The 27,293-nt window shown below is 38.3% G+C and overlaps 1 protein-coding gene across 2 annotated transcripts in view; it reads right to left on the bottom strand.

The window, feature by feature from the left end:
* The window catches only part of RAPGEF4 (Rap guanine nucleotide exchange factor 4), a 172,735-nt gene that overhangs the window by 93,609 nt on the left and 51,833 nt on the right, over window positions 1–27,293 (bottom strand). Inside the window, exon 1 of one of the 2 annotated variants that reach the window (XM_034427517.3) lies at window positions 22,058–22,584. The exons of the other annotated variant lie outside the window; for it this stretch is intronic. The gene's annotated coding sequence lies outside the window, so the exon portion shown is untranslated. Of the gene's footprint in view, window positions 1–22,057; window positions 22,585–27,293 lie in introns of those variants that run through there. 2 annotated transcript variants of the gene reach the window in all.

Genomic DNA, 27,293 nt, shown 5'->3' with positions numbered 1-27,293 from the left:
CTTTCATGAGCTTCTGTTTTGTTGTTTTCAGGGAAACAGAAGCTCACGAAAGAAACCCAACAAAGATCTGAGCTGGGGCAATGGCACGCAGAGCCCACTATGGTATGCCATAGGTTCACCATCACGGACCTAGCAGACCCATCTGGTTTGTGCAAATGGACTATTCATTTTTTTGCAGGTCTCCTTTGGTTTCTTCCTAAGGAGCATCACAAAGGTTCATGATGCTACCTATGCCCACCTGCTCCTGGCAAGCCAAACAGTGTGCCTCCTACACTGCTTTTTGCAGAAGGATAATTCATGACAAACCAGTGTTCTGTGAAATTTGAAGTAATTGTGCTTTATTCGCTTGCTAGGGAGGTTGCAGTTCCACTAGATATTGTGGGAAAAACTAAGCACTATTGCTGGTCTTGTCTGCTTGGGGTTGAGATGAATGAGAAGGGGACTGGCTTTGTTTAATGATGCATACAAATGCAAGTTTGAGGAAAGCATTAGGGAGTGGAAGAATGGCGCAGCAACCAATTGTTGCCTAATTTATATAATACTATCACATTTGACAGAAGCAAACTGAGGCCAATTGCTTCACCAAAAATCATAAGTAGATATAAATTTTTTGCACAGTACTTATCAGGGATCCATTAGCACAGAAAGATAACTTGTGGGAATTATTTAGTTAGTAGAGCAGGAATAAGGAGAAAGGAGACGTGCAACTATTCTCTCCCCCCCCAAAAAAAGATCAGGAGAAATGAAAAAAAGGAACTATAACCCACCCACCCCCGTGCCCTTAAAAAGAGATGGTTCTATGAAGGAGTGGAAATAAGACTGATTCATATTCCATAACATATTCCTGCCCACCCAAAGACTGTCAACCTCTTCATATGACTACCCTGTCCTGTATATAACCAAAAAAATGCTTCCAACTTGGAAGAAGCCTAATGAATCTTGAATATGTATAAGCTTTAGAGACATTCACATAAAAATTATAAGTACTAGAAAATGCATATTTGTTTCTTTGTTTATAACAAAGTGGGCCCCAAACTTTTGGGCATCAGGAACCGATTCCATGGAGAATGGTTTTTTCGTGGACCAGAAGGGACGTGGTTTTGCATGCTGCCTGCATACCACGGATGGGGCTTTATTTGTTTGCACGGCCTGGTTTCTAGCAAGCCACAGACCTGTGCCAATCCATGGACTGGGGGTTTGGGGCCTCTGGTTTATAGAATTCATATGGCCACCCAACTTGAACAATGTGATTTTGGTGATGTACATTAAACCAAAGAAGAAAAATAGAAAAATAAAATAATACCAGCTAAAACACATGGAACAACCATTAATTGGCAATCAGATCTCCGATTTATTGCACTCCTCCAGAAGAGAAAATCAGTCAACCTAGGCCAAACACCCTAAATTTGTTAATTTATATTTTGCCATTCCTTCTTTCAATTTTCCCCCAATGAAACAGGCTGGGGCAAAAAAGACAAGTGATTAAAAATCACCTGATGGGGGAGGATGGACTTGATTTTAGGCCTCCCTTACTACACTGCGCTCTCTCCCTCCGCTCCGTCCCTCCATCCCTCTCTCTGCAAAAGTGCTGATTAACCCATAGAGCCTGTGAGCACAGGTGTGGGGGATCCAGTACTTTACCATTACACATAAGAGTTTTGTTTACTATAAAGTATTGTTATCATTAAAGAGGAAAATGTTGCGGAACCATACCAAAAGTCTCTGGCAGCGTAACCCATATGCAGGTCTAATTTAATGTAGCCTCAATGAGTTTAATACAACTTACCCCTCCAATAAATGGGTAAACTATTACAACTCAAATCATATAAATCCTTAAAATACTCGTCTTACTAAGGCTCAAATTCTGCTAAATTTCCTTTAAAAGTTGAGTACTTGCCTTCAGATTATTACTTATCAAACAAGCTTAAAGAACTCTAGCCTGAAACGCCTATTTCCATAATTTAATTGAAATTTATCTGGAAGGAAATTGAATCTCTAACTCATTCTCTTTGAAACTGCTGACAAATCCTGAATTCATCAGGCCTTGTGTTGTCCTCACATGATACTTCTCAAAAAAGCTGTTTGCCAAAAGAACCCGGGATGCCTTTTTAATATTCAATCAGTTCTTTTGATTGCTAATCCCTCAAAGAGAACCCAGTTTCCGTTGCGATTAAATTCAAAACAAAGCCCCTTCCTTTTGTTAACTTTCTGTCCAAAGAACAGTTTTGTTCTTGTGTATTTAACTGAAGCATATATTTCAGTTTCCAATATCTTAAAAGCAATTGGTAAACATGCATAGAAATTGTGGATTTTGAAACACATGAAGAATCAATCGTCTAAGTCAGTGATGGCGAACCTTTGGCACGCAGAGCCCTCTTCGTGGGCATGTGTGCCATCGCCAGCTGCTCTTCTGGTTTCCAACTGGTCTTCGCGGGCACCAGAAAATGGCCTGAAAACAGCCCCGAAAATGGCCAAGAAACAGGCATGCACATGCCACCCAGCTGGTCTTCGGGTTTGCAGTGTCTGGCACGTGCGAAGACCAGCTGGCCAGCGTGCGCATGTGCATCGGCCAGCTGGTCTTTGGGTTTCCGGTGCTCCAGCGCATGCACATGCACGCACATGCATGCATTCCACTTTGGCCACTTGGTGCCGAAAAGGTTTGCCATCCCTGGTCTAAGTATTAAACATGGTGAAATTGTACTTTTCTTAGAGGAAATTTACTCAAATGGCTGATAACAAATAGTACCTTTTCCAAGTGAGTCCCCCCCAATGGATTACAGACAGAATTTTATACAACTTCACAAAGCCTCTGTTATAGCAATAAACACAACCAGTACTGGCAGAGAGGGGAATTTACCCTGGCACTATATCCCATCTATGTGTCAGCTGCCTCATTCTAGGAGGCCATTCTGTCTTAAAAATCAATTTTTTTTCCCTGCCTGCTTTCAAGATAGTTCTTTAGGGCAATTGTGGTTTCCTTTCCTGAGTACAATATGTTTCAGTGTGGCAGCCCTATCAGTTTGATTTACGACATTAGGAAGGGGAAATGCATGATATTTAGAGGAGCGGGGGAGGGGGGGAAATCAAGCAGGATGATTTTCAAATCTTGTCTGGAACTAGCAAAGCATGAAGAAGACAAGAAGGGAACAGATTCCTCAAAACACTGGTAATCCCAATAGGGTTAAAACAATGTGGTAGCAAATGCTCAAGAGGGAGGAGGAGGAAGAGGAGGAGGAGGAATAGGGAGGGAGGGAGGAGGAGGAGGAAGAGGAGGAGGAATAGGGAGGGAGGGAGGAGGAGGAGGAAGAGGAGGAGGAGGAGGAATAGGGGAGAGAGGGAGGGGGAGGAGGAGATTATTATTTTACAGATCAAAAGTTAAGCAATTAGGTTGTGTACCGACAAAAAGGAATAAGTACTGAAATGAATGGGGCTTAAATTAGTGAAATCTGATTATTTCAATGAATCTGAAATCTGGCAGAATTTGGTTCCAATCCATTATCTCTTTTTAGCCATGTTATTTCCAGACACATTGAGAAGTCATCTGCAAATGAAGCATCTGATGCAACAGGACAGAAAATCAGAATAGATTTCTTTCATGGTATATTATATAACTCCTCGTATGGATCATCCTTCCATCACCTTCTGATAAGGCAATCTTGTTACTCATGACAATCTGCTCAGATATTTTCAGATAAGCAGGTGGCCCAGAGCAGTAAGGGAAGCTGTAAAACGTGTTAAGGAAAATGTGAAAAGTATATTTAAAACAGAACAGCGTGACAGTTCAACAAACAACATTTATATTTTAAATGTTGTCAGGAGGAAAATGAATAATAACTAAGAGAATGGCAACATTGGTTTTGATTAATCCAGCTGCATGTGTTGAGGACATAAATATTTTGTTGTTCAGAGAGATTGTGATGGTCTTCAACTTAGTAAGTATAAAATAATCATTTTCTTAAACTTATGTCATCTCCATACAGATAAAAAACAATAGACTAAAGAAAAATAAAAATAAGACAGAACACTGTTCTTATACATCAAAAGAAGACAGCAAACATTATTTTTAAAAAATTAGGGAGATATCAAAACATTCCTATCTCTGCCACTTTTCTTTCCTAAAGTATTGTCTGAACATGCTCCTCTATACATTTCCAAGATAAAGATTCTAGTTGTGTGAGCTTCCAACCTGTGTTTAAGGAAGCAGATGTAGAAGTCCCAATAAAGGGGAATATTTGCAGCACAGGGTTGAAATGAGGGGGTGCTCTATGAGTTTGGTTCTTTTCTTGCAGATATTTCATTGCTCAAACTAGGTAACATAATCAGATTAGTAAGGGATGGGGTTTGAGCATAGATTAACTCCAAGGTTAACATCAGACCAACAATCAAGACGTAACCAAGGCAAGAAACTGCCAAGCAAGCCAACAGTTAACAGCCCAACCAAAGAATCTCTAAGACCATTTTCATCAACACAGACAGGGCAAGCCACTAGAATATAAACTGAGAGAAACCCCCCTCCTTGCTAGCACTGATGATGTTACCTAGGTTGTCTGTAAGAAAACAACCAAGTTTAGAGAGCACCAAGGACCTCTCAATAGAAGCACCTTTTAGAATAGAACTTCCAATGTTACGTGTAGAAGTCAGAAACAAGTTATGGACATGGATAACTCTTGCAAAAGAATAGATAGATAAGATGTAAATGATATTAAGCATGCTAATTCAAATGCAAGTTCCTTGTTAAGACTGTAAATTTTAAAATAATTAAGAATGGGACACATGCTGGCACTCTTTTGAGAATAAAACTACAAGATACAAAAATATTATTGGCCCTGTGTATGTTCTTTATTTGCAATATTTATAGTCTGGCCCTATTCCAAAAAACTCTGGCTAGTATACAACAGAAAAATAATGTTTGAAGTGTTTTATTGGCACTGACATTCCTCAATAAAGTTGCATCACTTTAAAAAGGTCCTGCTTCTTACAATCTGAAGCCCAAGGTAAGCATGAAGTATTTTGTACCTGAAGGTGAATCTCTCTCATTTTCTTAGATTTATATTTCTGAGAGGTGATCTAGCGCTCTCTGCATGTATTCAGGCTACAGCTTCCACTTTTCCTAACCAGCAATATCTACAATGTTTATTGGAGATTTAGGGAATTGTCATCTCGATGCAGCTGGAGGACATCACATGTAAATTAGAAAGAGAGAGGAACTTCACAGAGAAAACATTATTTTTTTGTTGCTACTTCTTTGTACTAGGTGATATAAAGCACACATAAGAATAAACACTGACCATTTATTAAAGGAGTACCTTAATACAAACTGTAGTTCTTTGTAATAAATGCTTTTTTTTCAGTACAAAGATGTACCGGTATTCTTAAACTTTCACTCGCTTCAGCTCTACTCAGCACAGTCAAAGGTTGTTAGAAACACCAATCCAAAAATATCTGGAGGGGTACCAGTTACTCTTATTTCTTAGACTAGACATTGATAACATTTTGATTCAAGAACTGAAAAAAGGCAATTTTTAAAGAGAGATTGAAGTAAAATTCACAACAAAACGATTCATATTTGAAGAGTATTGCCTTTGTTCTTATAATGAGGTACAAGGAAAATCAAATGACCTACATGTGAGAAGATGCATCAGAGTCTTCTAAGAGATTCTAAGAGGGCCTTTTAATGAATGCTTGATTAAGAGCCTTTAGTTTTAAAATACGGTGTTACACACTGCGTGGTATTTTCTTTTGATTCCATAAAGATTTGAGAGAGGGGGTTGAGTCTGAGAAATAATTTTCACTTTTTTTCCTCCAAACTAGGAACTTTTTCCAGCTCATTTGATATATCATCATATCCTTTGTCTTCATTAAGACAATCTTCAGGCATTGTCCTTTGTCCAGTTTGTCACAGGATAGTATTTTCAAAATTTTACATAAGTAAAGTTCCTAATTTTGCAGTTGAAAAGTTTTTTTTAACTTTGAACATTTTATTTTTAAATGCCTTTTTAATTTGCTGAATTAAAAATAAAAAGGTCAGAGGGGAAAGCAAATGATTAAAACATAAATAAAAAATTGGAAGTTCTGCACATAAAAACATGTAATGTATATGATATTAAGGAGAATATGATATTAAAGAGGATCGAGAATACCAACACAAAGGAAGATCAACTAGAACTCAATTATCAGAAAATCAAAATCCTGGCACTTGTCAAAAAGCCCCAAAACTACTCCTGGATGATAGATGGCTACAAGATTGAGCAGGAATCTTGTTTCAAATATCTGGGAGAAGTCCCTCATTCTGTCAACAAGGAATGTCCCCATGGGGACTATGTCACTGAAAATACACAAAAGAGCTCATCTGCCATCCTTAAATTCTTTAAGACAAGATGTAGCTACTACATTCCTGCAGCACTCAAGTTATTTGAAGCCAAGCCAGTTTATGGTGCCCAGCTGGGACTATTCTCCAATTTTGCACCATTAGAACTTGTTCAGTCTAAACTGCTAAGATTGGCACTGCTCAACTACTGGCTCAGACTACCCTTCTTTCCCCTTGGCCTTGAGCCACCACCAACTGTGAGGGATGATTTTCAGTCCACGTGGGAAAAAACTGTGATTACTAAAATCTCAAAGTTGGTTTTTTCTCCAGGTCTTCTACTCAGCATGGGATATGATCAGGCCAAAGCATTCATTAAACAGTACATAGCAGACACAGAGGAATATTGAACTAGCTAGTTCCCCAACCTTTATTGCCAGTGAACCCACCCTTCTGCCTACCCTATGACAACTTAATTAAACTTGAAGTATCAAACAACCTGACAGCCTTTACTCTGGCACCATGTCATGTTCTTGTTCTTGGATGAGAAGCGAAAGGTCTTCAAAGAAAAACCAGAAAGTCCAGTTGCCTCTTGAAAAAGCATCTTTGGAGTATCCATCTTGTTGTTAAAGATTTTGATCTTTTATTACCCACAGAGAGTTAAGGGAAAGGAATGGAATACTAGCTTCCAGGCGAAAACATTCCTCTTGCACATGTTTCCACTATTTTATAAGGGATCCGAGAGGTCAATTAAGCTTAGAAAAAAATAAGGGACATTTGGGTCCAGAGACATACATAAACATGTAGTTCTTGGGATCTGTCCAGGGTGCTGAATAAACCAGTCCTTATTCTAGTTATCCAGTTCATTATTTTCAATGTTTAACTATATATAAGAGCTATTAAAATACTTTTGAAGTGTTTTCTGTGAGACATGTATGAAAAATTCCCCATAAGCCAGCTATGTCTTTTACCAGGCTTGCACAGCTGCTTCCTAAGTTTCTCATGACTGTCTCCACATATGCATATCCAGGCATTTCTGTTGCACAATTCTAAAGGATGTGCAATCCTTCCCATTTATTTTCTGCTCTTATCAGCTTCTTCAAAATAAACCTCCTCACCTATACATATTAATGTCCAAATTCTAACGACATGAAATTAAATGTAGCCTGTTTTGGTGTCATAAAGTTAGATATAAATGTACATACCTTCTACCGCTGCACTATAAGAGAGTATCCTAACTTACTGCACCTGTGTATGGTTTGCTAATTGCACAGTGGCAATAGGACAGCACTCCAGAGGGTTAAAATCATTGCCCAGAGGATCATTGGTTGCCCTCTCCCCTCCTTTGGAAGAGCTTTATAGCTCCCGCTGCCTTAAGAAAGTTCAAAACATTCTTAAAGATCCATCTCATCCTGGGCACCCTTTTTTTTTTAAACTATTGCCATCTGGCAGACGGTACAGGACAATAAAAACAAGGACAAATAGGCTGAAAAACAGCTTCTATCCCAGAGCAGTAACTATGTTGAATTCTACTGTATAGTGCAATATTAATGCAGTATCAGAGGTTTTCAGTTCAATTGTGTAGAATGTGAAGGATGTGTGTTTTTTATTTTTTATAGTTTTCTTATGTATGATGTACACTGAAGATGGCATTAAATTTCGTTGTACAAGGTGCAATGATAATAAAGTAAACTTAAACTTAAACATAGGAGTCAATGAACCCATATTCTTCTGCTAGGTGACATAAATCTACATAAAGCCATGAATATGTCCACATCATGACATGAAAGACCACTTTCCTGTTTGTAGTGCTGATACACATTGATGATATGCAGTTAATGTACAACAGAATCATTGCTGACCCACATCTTCATGCATAGGAACTGGGTTTACATGATGTACATCTCCACCCCAGACCATCCCAACGATACCTTGGAAGTGATGTCCCAGTGTCTGGAGGCTGTGCGGGTCTGGATGGGGAGAAACAGGCTTCGACTCAACCCTTCCAAGACCGAGTGGCTGTGGCTGCCGGCGTCCCGGTATAGCCAGCTGACGCCATCGCTGGTTATTGGGGGCGAATCATTGGCCCCCACGGAAAGGGCCCGCAACTTGGGTGTCCTCCTGGACGCACAGCTGTCTTTAGAAGAGCATATGACGGCCGTGGCCAGGGGGGCTTTCTATCAGATTCATCTGATACGTCAGTTGCACCCCTTTCTGGATCGGGACTCCCTATGCACGGTCACTCAAGCACTCGTCACTTCTCGTCTGGACTATTGTAACGCTCTCTACATGGGACTCCCCTTGGGGTACACCCGGAGGCTCCAACTGGTGCAGAATGCAGCCGCGTGGGGGATTATGGGAGCGACGGGGTGCTCCCATGTGACTCCTCTCCTGCGCGAGTTGCATTGGCTTCCGGTGGACTTCCGGGTGCCCTTCAAGGTGTTGGTGATCACCTTTAAAGCGCTCCATGGCTTAGGGCCGGGGTACTTACGGGACCACCTTCTGCCACCAATTGCCTCCTACCGGCCAGTTCGCTCCCACAGAGAGGGCCTCCTCAGGGTGCCGTCGGCCAGACAATGTCGGCTGGCGACCCCCAGGGGGAGAGCCTTCTCTGTGGTGGCACCTACCCTTTGGAACAATCTACCCCAGAGATACGAGTGATCTCCGACCTCCGGACTTTTTGTCGGGCCCTAAAAACCTATTTTTTTCAGTTAGCCGGGCTGTCCTGATTTTATGGTTGGTTTTAAAATTTGATACAGATTTTAAATTGATAAGTTTTAATTTACGGGCCAAATTTATTTAATTATTTTAAATCTATTTTTAACTTTATGTATAAATGTTTTTTATCTTGGCTGTTCACCACCCTGAGTCCGAAAGGAGAAGGGCGGTATAGAAGTTTGAAAAATAAATAAAAATAAATAAATAAATGGTGTATAACTTCCTTTCAAAATTTCCTGGTGTAAATGCAACAAGAAAGTTTCTACAGCCATGTATGGATTGAATCTTACACAGAAAAATAAAAGGAAGGCTGATAAGCTTCCAGGAGGTGAAATTAATGAGTAGCATAAAGCACTGGGTTCAGTTGGTCTAAATTTCTTTCCAGAGCTATCAATGTTTCTGTTCCAGACAATGCCTGTTTTGACAACTCATTTGGCACCATTTAAACAGTGGCAGAAGGATACAACTAAATTTATGTGGCAAGGTAAAAAAACCCAAAAAACTATGACTTAAATATAAAGTTTTACAAGAGGCAAAGGAAAGGAAGGATTGGGTTTATCTAACCTGAAATTGTATTTTGCAGCTTTTTAAAAAAATTTGGATGAAAGAATGGATGTTGCTGAGAAACAGAAAGCTTTTGGAGTTAGAAGGACCCAACCCGAGATGGTGTGCCATGAATATTTGTGGTAGGATAAAGTCAAGGTTAATGTGGAATTTTAAAAAACATTGTGTTAGACACGCAATATTGAGAATACAGAATTGATGCAAACCCAGGTTGTGCCCAAAAACACATTTGTGGATCTCAGCATCAAAAGCATTTTATAGACAAAAAACAATAGACAAACAGAAATGGTTAACTTATCATATTAAAATTTTGTCAAAGAGAATGTAAAATAAAATCAAGAGGAGACTAGTGACAGAGGGATACAGCTGTCAATGGTTCTCTTATTTACAATTATTAGAAAGATTTAAGATAGACCAAAAAAATGCATGGTTTTGAACATTGTAAGACTGAATTTGAAATAGAATTGTGTATAAATGATAAACATGTAATTGCTACAATGTACAAACTTTTATTGAAATTTGAACCAGCAGAAGAGCAAGTAAAAGAATGTATGTTAAATTTTCATTTATAATATACACATGGGACAATGGGAAAATATGTGGTTAAAAGGATTGATTTACATTAAGTTATAATTTTAAACTTTTATAAAGTGATGTACCGTTGGTACATATTTCCAGAGAAATTGTCTAGAATGTAAAAAGGCACTTCAAATTTATGTTGGAAATGTGAACAACAAGGGACATTTCATCATGTTTGGTGAATGTGTAAAAAAGCTAGAATAGTCTGAATTGAAATACATACACTGAGCCAGAAGATTTTAAAGATTAATGCACAATTGAAATCAGAGATATTTCTTTTGGGCACTGATCGAAAAATAGTTGGAAAAAAAAGTCATGGAACTTTGTTTTTATATATAGTAACTGCAACGGAATAATTGTATGCACAAAGATAGAAAGATTTGACACTATCCACAATGGAAGAATAACTGATGAGGACGACGGAACTTGTTGAAATAGCTAAATTGACTTTGATCAGAGAAAAGGCAAAATATATATTTATTACTATCTGGAAATTCCTTTATAGACTTTTTGTGTGGAACCCAAAAAAATGCTCATTTGTAAGCATGAAGTCTATGGAGAAAGGCTACTCAACATGCACATTAAGGATATAGGTATTTGGTACAGATCTACTTGTATGCTACACTTCGTTTTAATGACCACAGGAAAATTGGCAAAACTAATGGGAATTCCTAAAGTAGATGCATGAATTCCCTGGAAAGCCTCTTTTTGCAGCCCTGGGAGCCCACACTTCCAAGCAGTTTACCAAAATCTAGCTGAAAGGATGAAAAAAAGTGGCTTAAGAAAACCAAATGGGGAAACGGATCAAGCCCAAATTCCCTCTCTTTCAGATAACATTATATTGTCAGATGTAATTAAACTACTGCTTCCAGAACTATCTGTCAGCATGGCATCAACAATATTTGGAGATTCCAAAGGTTTCTTATTCCTGAAATACTGCTTGTTTATAGATCAAGAAATTTAAGAGTAAGTTAAAACTAGTTCATGTTAACTATCAGTTCTGCGTTTAGAGTCACTAAAACAAGAGCTTACAAAGCTGTGCAGAGTATCAGCTTTAATATTACCACCAGTTTTAATCAGACTTAAAAAAAGAAAAACAAGTGGAAAAGAGACTCAATTTTGACAAAATCATTAGCAATTTTGATTTTATTGTGTTGACATTCTGAATAAGTAAAAAACAAGGCAGAGCTGACTCCAGTAGCTTTTGAGGCAAATTTTATGAACTGAACAAACTTCAAAATATACAAACAGAGTTTATGCAGCACAGAATCAAAAGTACAATATTGTCAAATTTAGGCATAATTAGCATAGAAAAGCAGGTTATCCACTGGCACAACTGCCTTCAGGCTAAGAGAATGCAAAAGTTCAATGCCTCCTCGCACCAGAAGTCCCATAAGGAATTGGGCTTTGTTCTAATTTTGGAATCTGTAAGAAACAAACATGAGGAAGGAAATTTTTTAAATATATAAATATGTATATTTCTGAAACAGAAAATTCTTTTAAGAAAAATCACCATGAAATAAAATACTATAAATTATTTATCAAAAAATACTAACGCAATTGCATGTTTTTATACTATAAATATCAGGATTAATAGCTATTCTCTGTTATCTATTTATTTAGCTTATATTGCTGCTGAACTAGATATGATTTGTGATGCATACTATAGACAGACATTACTGATATCAATCTTCATGTTTGTCTGTGGTGTCAGATAAATGAAATGTGTGTCTGTTCATAATGTGTGCCTAAACATAGGAGAAATTCAACAATACTGACTATTTAATGAGTCTTACCTTCAGTTGTCTACTATTTCTGTAATTTTAGGAAAGCCTCATTTATACATTCTACCATCGCTGTAGGACACTGCTTGAAGAATTCTTTCATAGGTCAGTGCACATGATCTATGACTACAGATGTAGATTAGGAGGATCACTGTAGACTTTGCCGGATGATGAAAATGGTGCACAAGCTATGTTACTGCGAAGCAAAAGCATGATACACAAACTACACAAATTCGCTCCCAATTTTCAATTTGCAAACATAGTTGCTGGAATCATTCCTCATTCGCTAAGAAACCTGCAGCCAGTAGTGGAACAGAGTAGAAATAAAGTATTAAAGTGTTATTTAGTTTGGATCCTGAGGGATATGAGCAAAGCATGAAGCTGTCAAGATGAATGAGAAAATACTGATATAAATTTTGTAAGTAAAAAAATAAAACCTGCAGTATTTGGAGAATTGAAGCACATCCAGAACAGAATGACTTTGAATCATAGAAAATGTTTTTTCCCCAAACAAACTAGGAATTGGCTTAAGTATTCATTGAGGCCAAAAAGATCGCCAAACCGATTAAGTGAAAAAAATCAAAGGAAACTAAAAATAATAAAATAATTTTAATGGACAGAATAGTGTAAGAATACCAAACTGCACAAGACTTTAATGAAGCACCACACGATCTTGTGAGCTTTGGGGACCATGGCTGAAAATATCGCTGACCTTCAGGTTAAATTTTATTGTTCTGTTAAATTTATGTCAAACATTGTGATTTCATTTGTGCCTGAAACATAAAGAATGGCAAAAAACAAAAGCAAAAAATCAATGCATAACCCTCTGAACTAGATATCTTTTTTTTGTATTTCATATTTCAGACACATGTGTTGGGAATAACGACAGATACCGATCCTTAGAATAAGTATCTTTTCAGCATCCATCATCCAAAATTCAAGAAGTTGCTTTCACATTTCTATAATGGCTTTCAGTTCAGTAATAATCAAAATATGACCTGCTTGTCAAATTTTCTACCTGTACTGTGAGAGGAAATGAAAAACAAAAGAACTTATTTGCTCAGCGAGACCGCCAAGATTTTAATCCCAAAAAGTGTCAAATACCAAAATCAATTTTGCCTAGGGAACTGTGGAAATTATAGTCCAAAACATTTGGAGTGTGCCAGGTATCGGAGGTGGAAGCCATGCCAGCTTTCCTGACTGCAGGAAGCTCACTTGAGCAATGATTAGTAAAACAGGTTTATAACTATAACACAAAGGAGATCTATTTCAGGAATCACATCAGAGGGACAGGCAAAGCCAAGGACCTTGTTAGGTACAACCTAGCAGAAGAAGAATCAAAGAACATGTGCTCTGTGCAAGCATGCCTGAGAAGAAAAGCAGCAGAAAGTGATCGCAGATTACCAGCTTTTTAGACAAAGAAAAGCTAAATGTCAAAGAGGGAATACAAACTCCTTAATTCTCTATCTGCACCCTCAAAAGTCAGTGCATTGAAAAAGCCAGAACTATAACGCTACCAAATTATTTGGCACTGAAGGCAAATGTTAAAGCAGGAATACTAGCCGCAAGCATACCAAAGAGTAAATCGCATTGAATTCAGTGTTTTCTCCTAGTAAATACTCATAGGAAGCCTTCAACTTGCAGCTAATGTATTACTTTAACTTCAGCTTGATGGATTTTATTTATCTGATGTCATAATTATGCTGCTAGAATAATGGGAAGTTAATGTTGTTTTGGACTGATGTTTGCACATCTTTTTATTTTTAAAAACAATATCCACTTATCTCTTTTAAATATAAGGAAAATAGATATGCTATATAGGATTACCCAGCATGGAAATTATTACCCCTAAAGAATGAAGAACTAAATGTATCTCATGTTTTATTGTTGGGTTTCTGCATAAATTTTAAATTAAGCCCGGAGGATTTGAGAAAAGTATTCAAAAGAATATTCTGATATTCTTTCTATCAGAATATTCAAAAGTCATGTGTTCTGATTGACATATAGCAGTACAAAGTACTGAGGAGAGTGCTATAAGCATTGAAACAACCCAATATGGGAACCACACCTCTATATATACCATAGGTGGTAAGAAGCTTATCCAATTCAGTGTTGTGGTGTTGTTAGGCCATCGTTCTTCAGTCCTCCTAAGTGGTTTTGCCATTTCCCTTACACAGTGGCTAATTAGGGGTTGATTCTGTTTATTTTTCCCCATCCAAAAATTTAAAAAATGCTGAGGGAGGAACAACAGCTGGTGGGGTGTTGGCTGATTGTTGTTTTTTCACCTTCCTATGGCCAATTCAATGGGAAGATGGAGGAGAGGAATGAGGAGATTTGAGCAATGATGTTAAAAGTAGGTGCAAAGTTTATGAGGGAAAAAGTTCTAGTAATGCATAAAGAATAATCCTCAGTGGTGGGTTTCAAATTTTTTTACTACCAGTTCTGTGGATGTGGCTTGGAGGACGTGGCATGGCTTGGTGGGCGTGGCAGGGGAAGGATACTGTAAGATCTCCATTCCCTCCCCAATTCAGGGGAAGGTTACCGCAAAATCTCCATTTCCTCCCGATCAGCTGGGACTCAGGAGGCAGAGAATAGATGGGGGCAGGGCCAATCAGAGATGGTATTTACCGGTTCTCCGAACTCAAAATTTCCACTACCGGTTCTCCAGAACTGGTCAGAACCTGCTGAAACCCACCTCTGATAATCCTGCATCTTTATTTGTTATAAAAATGCTTATTAGTAAAAAATATACTCCAAGAAATACAGGTGGACCTTGTTTAGTGACTACAACTGGGATCAGCAACTCAATAATTAAGCAAAGTTCTTATGATCTTACTTCAGTTTTCCTTTGTTTTACAGACCTGCGAAGGTTGTAAATGCAAGTTCACTTTTTTCATCACTGTCATAACTGTAAATATTGTGTTATGTAAAGCATTGGTGTAGTATATGTGTGGATCTGAGCATTGTGATCTTTTGTCCTTTTGTAAATGACAGACGGAAATTTCATCAATGGACATATTTTCTAAATATTAGCCAAGATGTTTTAGTATGGTACCCAATGTGCTGATAACCACTGGGACCACATTACTACGTGTTGGTAATCTACTGTTCGATTCACAGTCTAAGCTGGTGGAAACTAAATAATTCAAGAATTACTAAGGTAACATTTAAGAATATAGGCAGCTCCTAGCAAGGTGAGATTTTTTTGGTAAAATTAGGTGTTCGTCTGATAAATTCAATGTTTCCAGATATCCAGGAAGTCCTTTAGGTATTGTTCCAAGAGCTCCAATCACAATGGGTATAATAACAGATTTCTTTTTTCATAAGTGTTCAGCTTTGATCTGCAAATCCCAGTATTTCATAATTTTTTCTAATTGTTTTTTCCTCAATGCAAGCATTACCCAGAATAACATCATCAATGAACCAGATTTTCTTCATTTCAGTAACTGTTATATCAGATGTGTCTCAGAAGTGGGTTTCAATTTCGGCCGTTACCGGTTTGCTTGTGGGCACGCGCAGAGACATCCAGGCAGGTGGGCGGATCCGGGGCGAACCGGTAGCAACCCACCACTGATGTGTCATGAATAAGATGTCTGTCTGTTTGGATCTTAAAACTCATAAAATCTTAATCCACTCATTTTCCAAAATCTTCTTAACTAGATGGTCCCAGTAATTTTGCTACATTTAAATCCAAACCTCTGGCAAAAATTTTAATGAATAATTCTGGCAACTTGGCAATACAGTTTATAGACAGGTTATGAAATTTTGCTGCAGCCATTGATCAAATGGTTAATTATTTCATTCTTTTCCCTACAAAGGCAACATTTAGTGTTGTTTGTTACATGTTGAATTTTTGCCTTCATGCAATCGCTTGGCAAAGATTGTTCTTGAGCTGCTAAAATAAAGCCTTCAGTTTCTTTCTTTTTCTAATACTCCTGATTTAAAAACTCCATGTGAGGTTATCAGTATTAATATTAGTTTAGCTTTCTTAAAAAATCTCAGTATGGTTGGGGGTGATGCACAATTGAGGAAAAGAATAACTGTCGGGAGACAAAGTTCATTAGGAATTTACAATCTCAAGATTAAGAGAGGTCATAAGCCTTTGAAATGTAAACGATACTTTTATGTAAGACAGCATTCAGCTCACTCACATGCTTACCAGATCTATCCAGCTATTTCATCTTGACTGTCACAACACAGCTAGAATAATAGGCAATGCTCAGCAGGCCTCCTTTTGTTTGTAATGACCCACCACACAGGATTATTCCTTCCTTCCCCAAAAGAAGTAAATTATAGGAACCAGCAGCCTGCAAGTTGCATCTTTCTACACTAAAAGCCTGTGTCGTATATAATTCCCATCATTCAAACAAATGAGTGATTTTCTTATTCAAAGGGACCTTGAATAAGCTACCAGAACTTAATCTTGATGTTATTAGCACAAATTCTGCTAGCTGTCCTTAGCTATTTAATAACAGGTATCTGTGCATTTTCAACCAGGTTCTGAAAAACAACCAGCTTTCAATGGCAAGATACTCAATATCCCATGAATGCTTAATTTGCATACTTTTGCCTTGTATGAAAATATATAATCTGTTTTTTTAACCGAATTTGGAATATTTGCATGAATCCTATTTTTAGACAGAAGACTCGATGGCTGAACTATTGAGCTTCTCCCTGCCTTCTTTCTTCCAGATATCAAATATATAACATATAATAAAATTGTAGTAAAACATGAGCACAATAAAATATAACTTATTCACAATTTAATCATGGGTCAAAGATTGGGGGTTTCTCAACTCAGAAAAAAAAGTTCCATTTATTATGCCAAAGGGTTGGAAAACCTAACTCAGCATGTTTATTTATTATTTATGAAATTTCAAAACTATCTAACTCTTTCGACGATTCTGAGTGGCTTACAAAACATGTGTGAATAAGTTAATGCAGTTCCTTTCCCACAAATTATTGGTTCTATTGTCATTTTTTAACATTCTACATACTAGTGTAGGAATTTAAATATTTAAATATACGTACTTATGAAAGAAGGTGAATATATATATCCCAAGATAATGCTGCAGGATCCAAAACCGGGATTAGAGGTTTTGTCTTTCAGACTTCTGCTGGGCTAGAGAGAAGTTCCCCGAAGATAACCTTCAGCACAAGTCTGAAAGTTCGGAAGACAAAACCTCTGGTCCCGGTGACAGACCCAGATTTGCTCCTGCATAAGTACTTATTCCTAATATTCCTAAAGTATTATCCTACACTTATTTGGGAGCAAATATCACTGTTGTCAACTTGGACGATGTCATCTTTGTTGATGCAATCTCCTTTGCATGACTAAAATTTCATATTGAAAATACACTCACTTGGTGAAATCTAACACTTGCTCTCCCCATATCAGACATCATTCTTACAGCTTTAAGGACCATTTTAAGAATTTCAGTGTGAAAGATAAATTATGGTATATGGAAGCACTATGATTGATATAAAGGCCTTCAGATCTAGTTTGGAAGTGGTACTTTGGAAGAACTTTGTAACATCTCATCCCTGATGACACTAACATCACATTAATTTCAAACAGGAAGTCAGATTTCAATTCTGATTCCAGAACCAGGTGGTGGTGATGATGATGATGACCATCATTATTATCGTCCTCATTTTGGTTATTTAAGACCAGTTGAAAAATGTATGCAACCTGTAGGATCTTTTAAGAAAGGCACACTTGTCAGCATGATAACTAGCTACATACATTATTAATACCTAGACTTGTTGGGTATTATTAATACCTATCAGTCTTAAAAAGGCCAGAAGGTGTTGAACCCATGAATGCAACCCTGCTAATATCTTGCTATTGGCCTGAGAAGACCTCCTCAATCTGAAAGACAAGATAAATATAATTTATTTATCTATGAGATTTTATCTTGAACAAATTTATCTATTTCTAATCTGGTATCTCTCCTACTTGTAACTATTCCAAACATTTAACTAGTCTATTCAATCCTGCTCTCCAGAGATCCTGTTTTCAGTACATTGGAGATTTTCTCTTGATTGCTGATCCTATTCTGAACTTCAATGATATCTGATTTCACTTTTTTTATTGATTTATTAGCTGCAACCAATGTTCCTTAAACTTTGCATGTAAAGACGAAAGACATTCTTCTTAAAAAAAAGGGGGGGGGAATATACAACAGTTCAATTGATTGATCTACCCATGAAGAAAGATTCTCATATTCTCTAACACAATAAGTAAACATTGATTTGGTCAATTTAATGACCAAATTACCAATGTGCACACTAGAAGACGAAATTAGTTGAACCTAAGGATAATTGTGAAGTCACACTGGCTTACTGAAGAAATCCTACTCGAACTCCTCTAAACTTTTAAAAAGGGGTTTATTGCTAAAATTCCCTTTGCTACACAATTATAAATGATGTTAGAGCTCTATTCCTTTTTCACTTAGCTAGCCTAACAAAATTATAGACTGGGCATTGTTTGCTTTCATTCAGATTGATCAAACTCAGAGTTTCAACATTTTGTTTTTGTTGTTACTCATATCTATTCCATAGATCTACCACACTTGAAAAACTGGTCTCTACCTTTCACTGCTCTTGCAAAAAAAAAAAAAAAGGCATGAGGAAGAAGGAAGCCTGCCCTGTTTAATTTTAAATTGTTCTTTAAGTATTATGTAATAATTCTCTTGTTGTTCAGAAAGTCACCACTTGAAATACCAGGAGGAATTAAGCACAGAAAATGAATCTCTTCAGGCTTTCTGCTACAGCTCATCACTATGGGGAAGGGAAGAATAAATGTAGAACTGCCCTGGATGAACTTGAGGTCTCATATATTTTCTCATGAAAATATAAGAAATCTCAGAGACAGTAAAAATAAGTATTCATGCCTATGAGAACAGGAAGTTAGGAAGCACATCTAAAGGGAAAGGTGTGGTTAATTATACAGCCATACAAATAAATCATATTTAATTAAGACTGAGGGTTTAACTAGGTTTTATGGGAAAGTCTATGGTTTGAAAGTTCCAGCAGGAAAACTGGGTTCTAGTCCACCTCAACTATGCAAGCTCATGAGGTGATTTTGGCTCATTCATTGTCAGGCCAACCTACCTTACAGAACTGTAGTTGTGGGGATGAAGTGCAAAGAGGGAATGCATGCATGCTGTCTTGAGCTCCTGGATGAAAACCAAGATAGCATATAAATAAACCTGAGTCAGATTTCCTGATTATTGTATATGATAACAAATTGCTATCATTACTTTCCATTATACTTTCCATTATAAAGCAGTCTAAAGACCGAGGTGACAAAGTCACGTATTTTTCACAGCTAGCCATCTTTGCAACACATTATTTTGACCTACTGTCAGCCTTACCAGGTAGACCAGACAGGAAACAGATGAGCCGATCCTAGTTTATTGTAAAGCTACATAACCAAATTTTGCAAGTCTGAAAGTAGCAATAGCAATAGCACTTAGACCCTATATATAGCTTCATAGTACTTTACAGCCCTCTCTGACCAGTTTACAGAGTCAGTATATTGCACCCAACAATCTGGGTCCTCAATTTACTGACCTCGGAAGGATAGAAGTCTGAGTCAACCTTGAGCCTGTTAGGATCGCACTCCTGGTGTGAGCAGTGAGTTAGTCTGCTGCAGTACTGCATTCAAATCACTGCACCACCATGGCTCTTTCACATATCTTACAAATCTCTCACTATCTCCTTTACAACCCAAGAAACTAGGGAGGGTCCTTTCTGAGCCTGTTGCTCTGTCCACTATTGAGCAAACAAGAGATCCCTATTTTTAGGAGAGAAGCAAAGCAGGGATCAGGGACTGTTAAAGGCCAACGATGCTTATCTACAGGAGATTCATTTAATGAAATAGGATGAATCTCTGTTAATAAAGGAGTAAGTAGGATAGGTTTACTTCACAGATACTTGGATGAAAGCTATTGGGGTGGCCATTTTGGTTCAAAAAGAATTCCCAATTGGTTTATATTGGTTATTACTGATGTAAATGAGCATTATTTCATTTTATGCGCTAAAAGAGCAGGAACTGCAATAGCTATGGTTAATGTTTATGGACCTGATTAAACAATTCTAGCAAGCTCTAGGAGTTTTGGCTAAGCAATTTGTTGTGCAGATTGTGGCAAATTCTGCCCCAGTCATTGCATTAGTTGTATCATGGCATTCTGCAAATTGGTCATCTGCGCATCTACTAACTGCCGGGTGCTCAGCAGGTAGCAGGGGAGTTCCTTGTGGATCAGAGGCCATTCCTGTAATTCCTCTCCTTGGAAGAGAGTATGAGACTCGATAGATTGATATCAGCCTTATCAGGTAGAGCAGACAGGAAACATGGCCAGATAAGCTAATGTTAGTTACATTAACAGCATGTTGCAAGTTTGAAAGTACAGTTCTCCTCTCCATCTCCTTTGCAGCCGAAGAAACTAGGGAGGGTCCCTTCACATCTTCTTGCCCAGCCACTATTCCAGTGGTGGGTTCGTCCCGGTTCAGTCCGGTTCGGCCGAGCCGGTAGCGGTGACAATATGACATCACCGAACCGGTTCTCCCCCCCTCCCACCCCCACCCCCCCACGTTATTCTTACCTTTTATTTGATCCCACCCCCAATATATTGCTGCCTCCTGAGTCCCAGCTGATGACTAGAGGGAAAAAAACTGTTTAAACTCTTGCCGTGGGGCTTCAAAGGGCCGTCCTACAGCTGATCAGTGTTAAAAGCAAACAAATGAGTCGGGTCGTAAGTGTGAGGACTGGTCGTAAGTGCGAGGACCTTCCAGAAATGACTCTGACCAGCTAGCCATGCCTACCTAGTCACATGACCTACAAGCCACACCCACAAAATAAGCCACGCCCACAGAACCGGTAGTAAAAAAATTTAGAACCCACCCCTGCACTATTCAACTGCAACTTATGCTCTCTCTCTTATCTGACTATTCCCTAGTCAGCATCTCTTCCCCCCCCCCAACTCCTAAGGTCTTTCCCAATACCATTATATTAACAGACAGAAAACTGAACTCTGAGATAATCAATGCCCAGACTCATAGTGAGTTGCAACTGTCTATATTTCTTTGTTGCCATCATGTGTTTGGCCAGATTTTTGTTAGTTTTGGCCAGATTTTTATTGGTAGCCCTAACTAATAACTATGGTGAAATTGGTACTCCTTTTTTCTACATGCACAGCTTTTTTTAACCTCTTTCTTACTTCCACAAAAGCCATGTTCCCTTTTGAATTCCCTCCTCTAAAGTTCAACATTTGATCTGGAACCCAAACTTGAATAGCAAAACATCGTGTGTTGCCTTTTGCAACTGTGCATATATTACAAAAGCATTTCGATCTGAGCAACTACATTAGGCTTTTGAAGCAAGTGTTAAAGCAGCATTGTACTATTATTCAGGAAAACAGTTTTGAGGCATTTAAAATATATTTATTTCCCCTACACTACTGGGTGATTGAAACTTCTAATTCTAAGCACAATTACTTAAGGGTAAGTTCCATTGAATTAAACAGAATTTGCTTTTGAGTAGATCGGCACAAAAATTGTGTGTGGGTGCAGGTGTTAATCTTACTTGGTGCTGTGCTGCCAAATTATATGCTGTTTTTCTAAGTCCTTTCTTTGGGAGATGCCGAAGCAATATTAAATTCAACAACTGCTCAATTTTTTCTAATGTCAGGAAAATTACCATCCCTATTCAATCCCTTTAACCTAAACTATTAAAACATATTTTTATTCTTCGTGTTTTCTAACTCAGAATTAAATAATTACAATCTTTGCCAAGTCAAATAGTACACAGAGATATGTTTTTGATCTTCAAGAATTCTTTTCTTCATTTGAAGCATAACAAACTAAGAAAGCTAATGCAAAACACCCTGACTCTTACACTAAAGTACACACAAATGTTAAAAAGGAGAATTACCATTAATTAGTGGTATAATTATAATCATACAGGGCATGAGCTCAAGCATATCTCCTGTTTCCATCCCCACCACCACCACCCCGAAAAGTAAAAGTAATAATATGCATTAAAAAGAAGCATCATCATCTCCAGGCATGGAAAAGCACGTTTTAAAAAGCTTTTAAAACTCACAGCGTTGGGTTCTCATCAGTCTAAGCCAGCAAACAGCCGCACGAGTCTGTTTTACATTTTTTATCCATACTGCATTCTTCTTAGCAATGTGACCATTCAGGCACATGGTCAAGTTCTACTCAGCTTCTCCTTAGTGATGTAGGAAAGAGGAGAGCTCTGCTGATTTATCTAGGCTTTTTCCAGCTGTATAGGAGTAACGCTTCTGCATCTGCATCCTAACCGAATAGCCTTATCACTGGCAATCCAAATTAACAGCGAAAGCAAGGCCAATAATCTTTCCACCTGCACGCACACACAGGCAGACACAAATAAAACAACTGCTAGGCAGCTTGCTGCCCCTACAAGAAATAACATCGTTTACATATATCGACTCTCTCCTCTTAATTTCTTCGCTGGGAAGAATAGCTAAGATAAGTAGCTGTCTGCAAAATCAAACTGCTGTTCAAAGGTCTATTTGCCATTCATTCTCTTGAAATTTATTTTGCCAGGACAAACAACCTACACGCTGAAAATCAGGAATTTTTGCTACCTGTAGCCCACAACAAGCATGTGTATGTTAATTTACTATTATATTTCCCCGGCATAATAATGTTTTGAGAAACCAAATGCAAAGCAAGCAGGCTGTAATGCATTTAAGATCCATTAGCGACCATAAACCCCTTCTCGTAAATAAGCATTATTTAATTACATTATCACATGCACACATCGGTTACACTCTCGTTCCCTTATTCATTTATCCTTTTCTGCTCTGTTAGGAATGCTTTACAACTGGGAACATTTGTCAATCGCTCCTCTTAGGAGTTGTTTTCAGATTAACATTTTGCACTTTGAAAACATAAAAAAAAAAAAAAACTTTGTTCTATCCATTTGGAAAGATTAAAAACTGAAGCTCCTTCAGTCTATTATTTCAGGCTTTTCGATAATCAAGGAGTTATCTTAGTAATAAGAAACCATATTTTATTCATTATGTTTTCAGACCAAGACACCATGAGATCTTTAAAAAAAAAACTTTAAATTTTCATAAGCACTCAAGAAAATGGAATATGCCCTGGAGCATTAATTCATTAAAAATGAGAAGAGCCTGACAAGTTTTCCCAGTCATGCTTCTGCCAATGTGATGCCCTCAAAACCCACCCACCCCCGACTGACAACTGTTATTAGCTTTAATCCTAGGAAATAAACCTCTTCGTTGAATACAGTAAATGTCCAGCTAACATAATATTTAAGCCCTCATAAGTATTGGAAACAGATTCATAGATGTTGTACAATTGACAATAATTTATTTTACAAATAGAAAGTGATATAAAATAGCTACTATGTGCAGATTTACTAATTGGAAGCATCTGTAGCAAGGGTGGGTTCTATCTACCTTTACTACCGGTTCGCAACGTGGCCGCGGTCACGCGCTCACTACACATGCACAGAAGCATTTTGATGACGTTGGGGTCAGTGGGCGGAGCCTCCCACCAGTTTTACTACCGGTTCTATAGAACCGGTGCGAATCGGGGGCAACCCACCACTGATCTGCAGGCTTATTTATATATTCCTATATCCAATTGGGTCAAATTCTCAGAGACTGCTTGAACAAGTCCCTGTGGGTTTTTTGGCAAAGTTTTTCAGAAGTTGTTTGCAATTGCCTCCTTCTTAGGGCTGAGAGAATTACTGACCCAAGGTCACCCAGCCAGCTTTGTGTCTTAGCAATAGCATTTAGACTTATATACTGCTTCACAGTGCTTTACAGCCCTCTCTAAGCAGTTAACAGAGTCCGCATATTGCCCCCAACAATCTGGGTCCTCATTTTGCCCACCTTGGAAGGATGGAAGGCTGAGTCAACCTTGAACCGATCAGGATCGAACTGCTGAACTGCTGGCAGTTGGCAGAATTAGCCTGCAGTACTGGATTCTATCTAACCATCGTGCCACCACAGCTCTGGCACAGTGGTTAGTTATAATGCAGTACTTAGAAGGGACTAGAATTCACAGTCTCACAGTTTCTAGCCTGATGCTTAACCATTACATCAAATGCTTCTCAAATATAAATTAATTTGGAAAAATTACTTAACTCCTCCAAATCAGAGTCATAAAAAAATTAGAATCTTTATCTTAGAACTGGAAGCACTTAGTAAATATAGAGAATGAATTCTTTGTTTTCCTTAAATTCTAGCATCTTTACTTAACCACTGATTGGGACAAACAACAAGACATGATCCTATTGCAAAATAATGTAACCAACTTAAACTGAATGAGCCATATTAGTTGAGGGACACAACAGGTTCAAGCAATCACATCCAGATGTGAAGGGTTCAAGTTGATTACTTTACTGTATCCTACCGTATCTATAATACATCTTCCCAGACTTTTTACCTTCTCTTGGAAACAAATAGGTGAAACTTAAGGGGGCGAGGATCAGTCCCAGGTCATTTGTGGCTGTGCAACACCTCGAGACTAACTCTCTTGTGTTCTGGCCCGCCAGCTGCCAGCGGAACTGGCAGCAGACATGGACGATGAGGAGGTTGGGGAGGAACTTGGGCCAGTTCTAGAGTCTGAGGAAGTCTCTGATGGATGCTCTGCATCAGAAACAGAGATAGAGCCAGGGCCGTCCGACATTTCCTAACCACCGGAGAGGCAGCTAGCTGCCTTTGGAAGCTGAGATAAGCGGGGAGCTGGGGCCTGTCCCAGATGCGCGTATGCACAGAGCTGTTAGGAGAGAACAACTGAGGACAAGGAGTCGACTCAGGAAGCAAGATGCTGAATGGCCTCTCCCTGGCTGGGGAATAAATAGAAGGAAAGGGGAGTGGTAGTGGTAGTGGTAGTTGTAGGAGACTACCGTTCGTATTTTGGAAGATTTCGCTCATCGTGTTTCATGCCTCAGAGACTGCTTGCCAGAACTTAATTTACAGCTTTGTGGTCAGAAGCTGCCGGCCTGGCAATTATCTCAAGGAACCGATAAGGTCTGTTACTGCAGTTAACTCTTTGAAGGATTATTGCCTGGACTTTTCGGTGTGTGAATGCCATTAATTCACAGGAGAGAAATAAAGAAGAGTTTTTTGGGACAAGGGGGTCTGTTTTTTGCTTCTGATAAGGCTGGGTCAGAACAACTGGCCTGGCTGATAGTTTCCCAACAATAGTCCTGTTATCTAAGTTGCCAAGAAATGGAGAGGGATAGTCATTTCTACTCTTGCACTTGAAGTGTCAAAGGACATGAATGTCTGTAAATCAGTAAGAAGATATTATTATGTCACAGTCCATCTGAAGACTGGTTTTAATATTAGAAGTTTGGGTACAGCATATACCCAATGACACACTTTCCCGTGTCTTGTTGTTCAGCTGCATGGCTTCCTTGCTAAAGATGGAGAAGTTCAGTTTTCCTGGTTCTGTAATTGTTATATCTGTCCATCAATACTGAGATAAAGCAAGGTACACATCTTAACTCTCTAAATTAGGCTGAACATTAGTGATACCGGGTAGAGACAAACATTTTAGCGAGCAGAAATAAAACATTAATCCTCACTACTTAGGAAGAGACATAATTATATTGCCAATGGAGAAACCAATGACAGCTCAGCTTTGTGCATGAGTACAGTATAAATGGATCTGGCTAAACTATTTTCAATACACAATAATGGCATTATTACTTCTGAGAGAAAGAAAAATATGCTTCAACTTCCATTATTTGAATATCAAATGCTGATCACACGTAGACATATCTAAAATAGATGCAAAGATTTTTGAGGGTTGGAGGTGATGGTTAAAAAAAAAATGAAGACGGTGGTAGAAGAGCCATGAAAACTTGGCTGCTCACTCAGATCCTTGGCAAGATAGAATGAAATATAGAGGTGGGTTTCAGCAGATTCTGACCAGTTCTGGAGAACTGGTAGCGGAAATTTTGAGTAGTTCGGAGAACTGGTAGTAAAAATTCTGACTGGCTCCTCCCCCATCTATTCTCTGCCTCCCAGGTCCCAGCTGATCAGGAGGAAATGGGGATTTTGCAGTAACCTCCCCCTGGTTTGGGGAGGGAATGGAGATTTTACAGTATCCTTCCCCTGCCACGCCCACCAAGCCATGCCACGCTCACCAAGCCACGCCCACAGAACTGGTAGTAAAAAAAAATTGAAACCCACCACTGATGACATACTTCGCTTTATTGCACCTGCCATCTTTATCTTTATTTTTAATGTTATTTGTTTTATTGTAATTTCTTTACTTGATTATTATGAGTCACCCGGCCAGGGTAACTAAGAATCAGGCAACATGCAAGTGAAATAAATTATCATCAGAACCTCACCACTTGGTGTGCAGCCATGATTTTGATGCATGTACAAAAGGAATGGGGGCTTCAATCACATGGCTAAAATCACCATCTTTTTTTTTTTTTTACTGTTCTTATAGATGTCCCTGAATCAATTTCCAAGTTGACTCACATCACAGACTCATAGTTACACTTCTGGAAACTCTATGTTTGTGAAGCTCTATTATTATAGTATAGATAGAACTTTGCAAACTCAGTAATAGCTAGTTGAATTCTGCCTATATACTGTAAGTGACCTAAGTGTAAAGATCAACTGGCGAAAAGGGGCTCTGTTTTCTCAAATGTGCACTAAATCGTAAATTGTACTATTCATGGCAATCTGTGTCACAAAATGGCATTATTATGAACACCGCCATGAAATCAAAGTAAATTTAACTAACTCACATATAATAGGTTGTCCAATGTTTTGTGGGGTTGTCCAGACAGAGGTTTTGCTTAAATATCTGATTTTACAAAACATGGCTGTATTACATCAAGGAGTGTGTGTGTGTATTATATATGGAGTCTGCCCATCACTGTCACAGAGCAACTTTGAAATTGATATTAAAAATTCAAAAGTATCCACAAACTTTCAAGCACCACTGTATAGTGTGCTTACTCTCCATAATATGGCACTATTAAATATCTTATCTTTCCAGGCCTCACAGAGCAACTGTGGTTTCAACTGCCCCAGGCCCTTCTCAGTACTGCCACTGTCCATACTACATAAAATTATGAGGTGATTCTCTTTCCTAAATAGTGACAACGTAACCACAGATCCAGAATTCAGGTAGTCCTCGACTTACAACAGTTCATTTAGTAACTATTCAGTTATGGCACTGAAAAAAAAATGGCTTGTAAGTTTTTCACACTTATGACCATTGAAGCATTTCCATGGTCATGAGATCAAAATTCAGATGTTTGGCAACTGATTCATTTATGATGGTTG

The sequence above is a fragment of the Pantherophis guttatus genome, chromosome 1 (genome assembly GCF_059756535.1).
Source record: "Pantherophis guttatus breed Tessera chromosome 1, ASM5975653v1, whole genome shotgun sequence".
Lineage (NCBI taxonomy): Eukaryota > Metazoa > Chordata > Lepidosauria > Squamata > Colubridae > Pantherophis > Pantherophis guttatus.
This window is presented reverse-complemented; position numbering and strand designations above follow the sequence as displayed.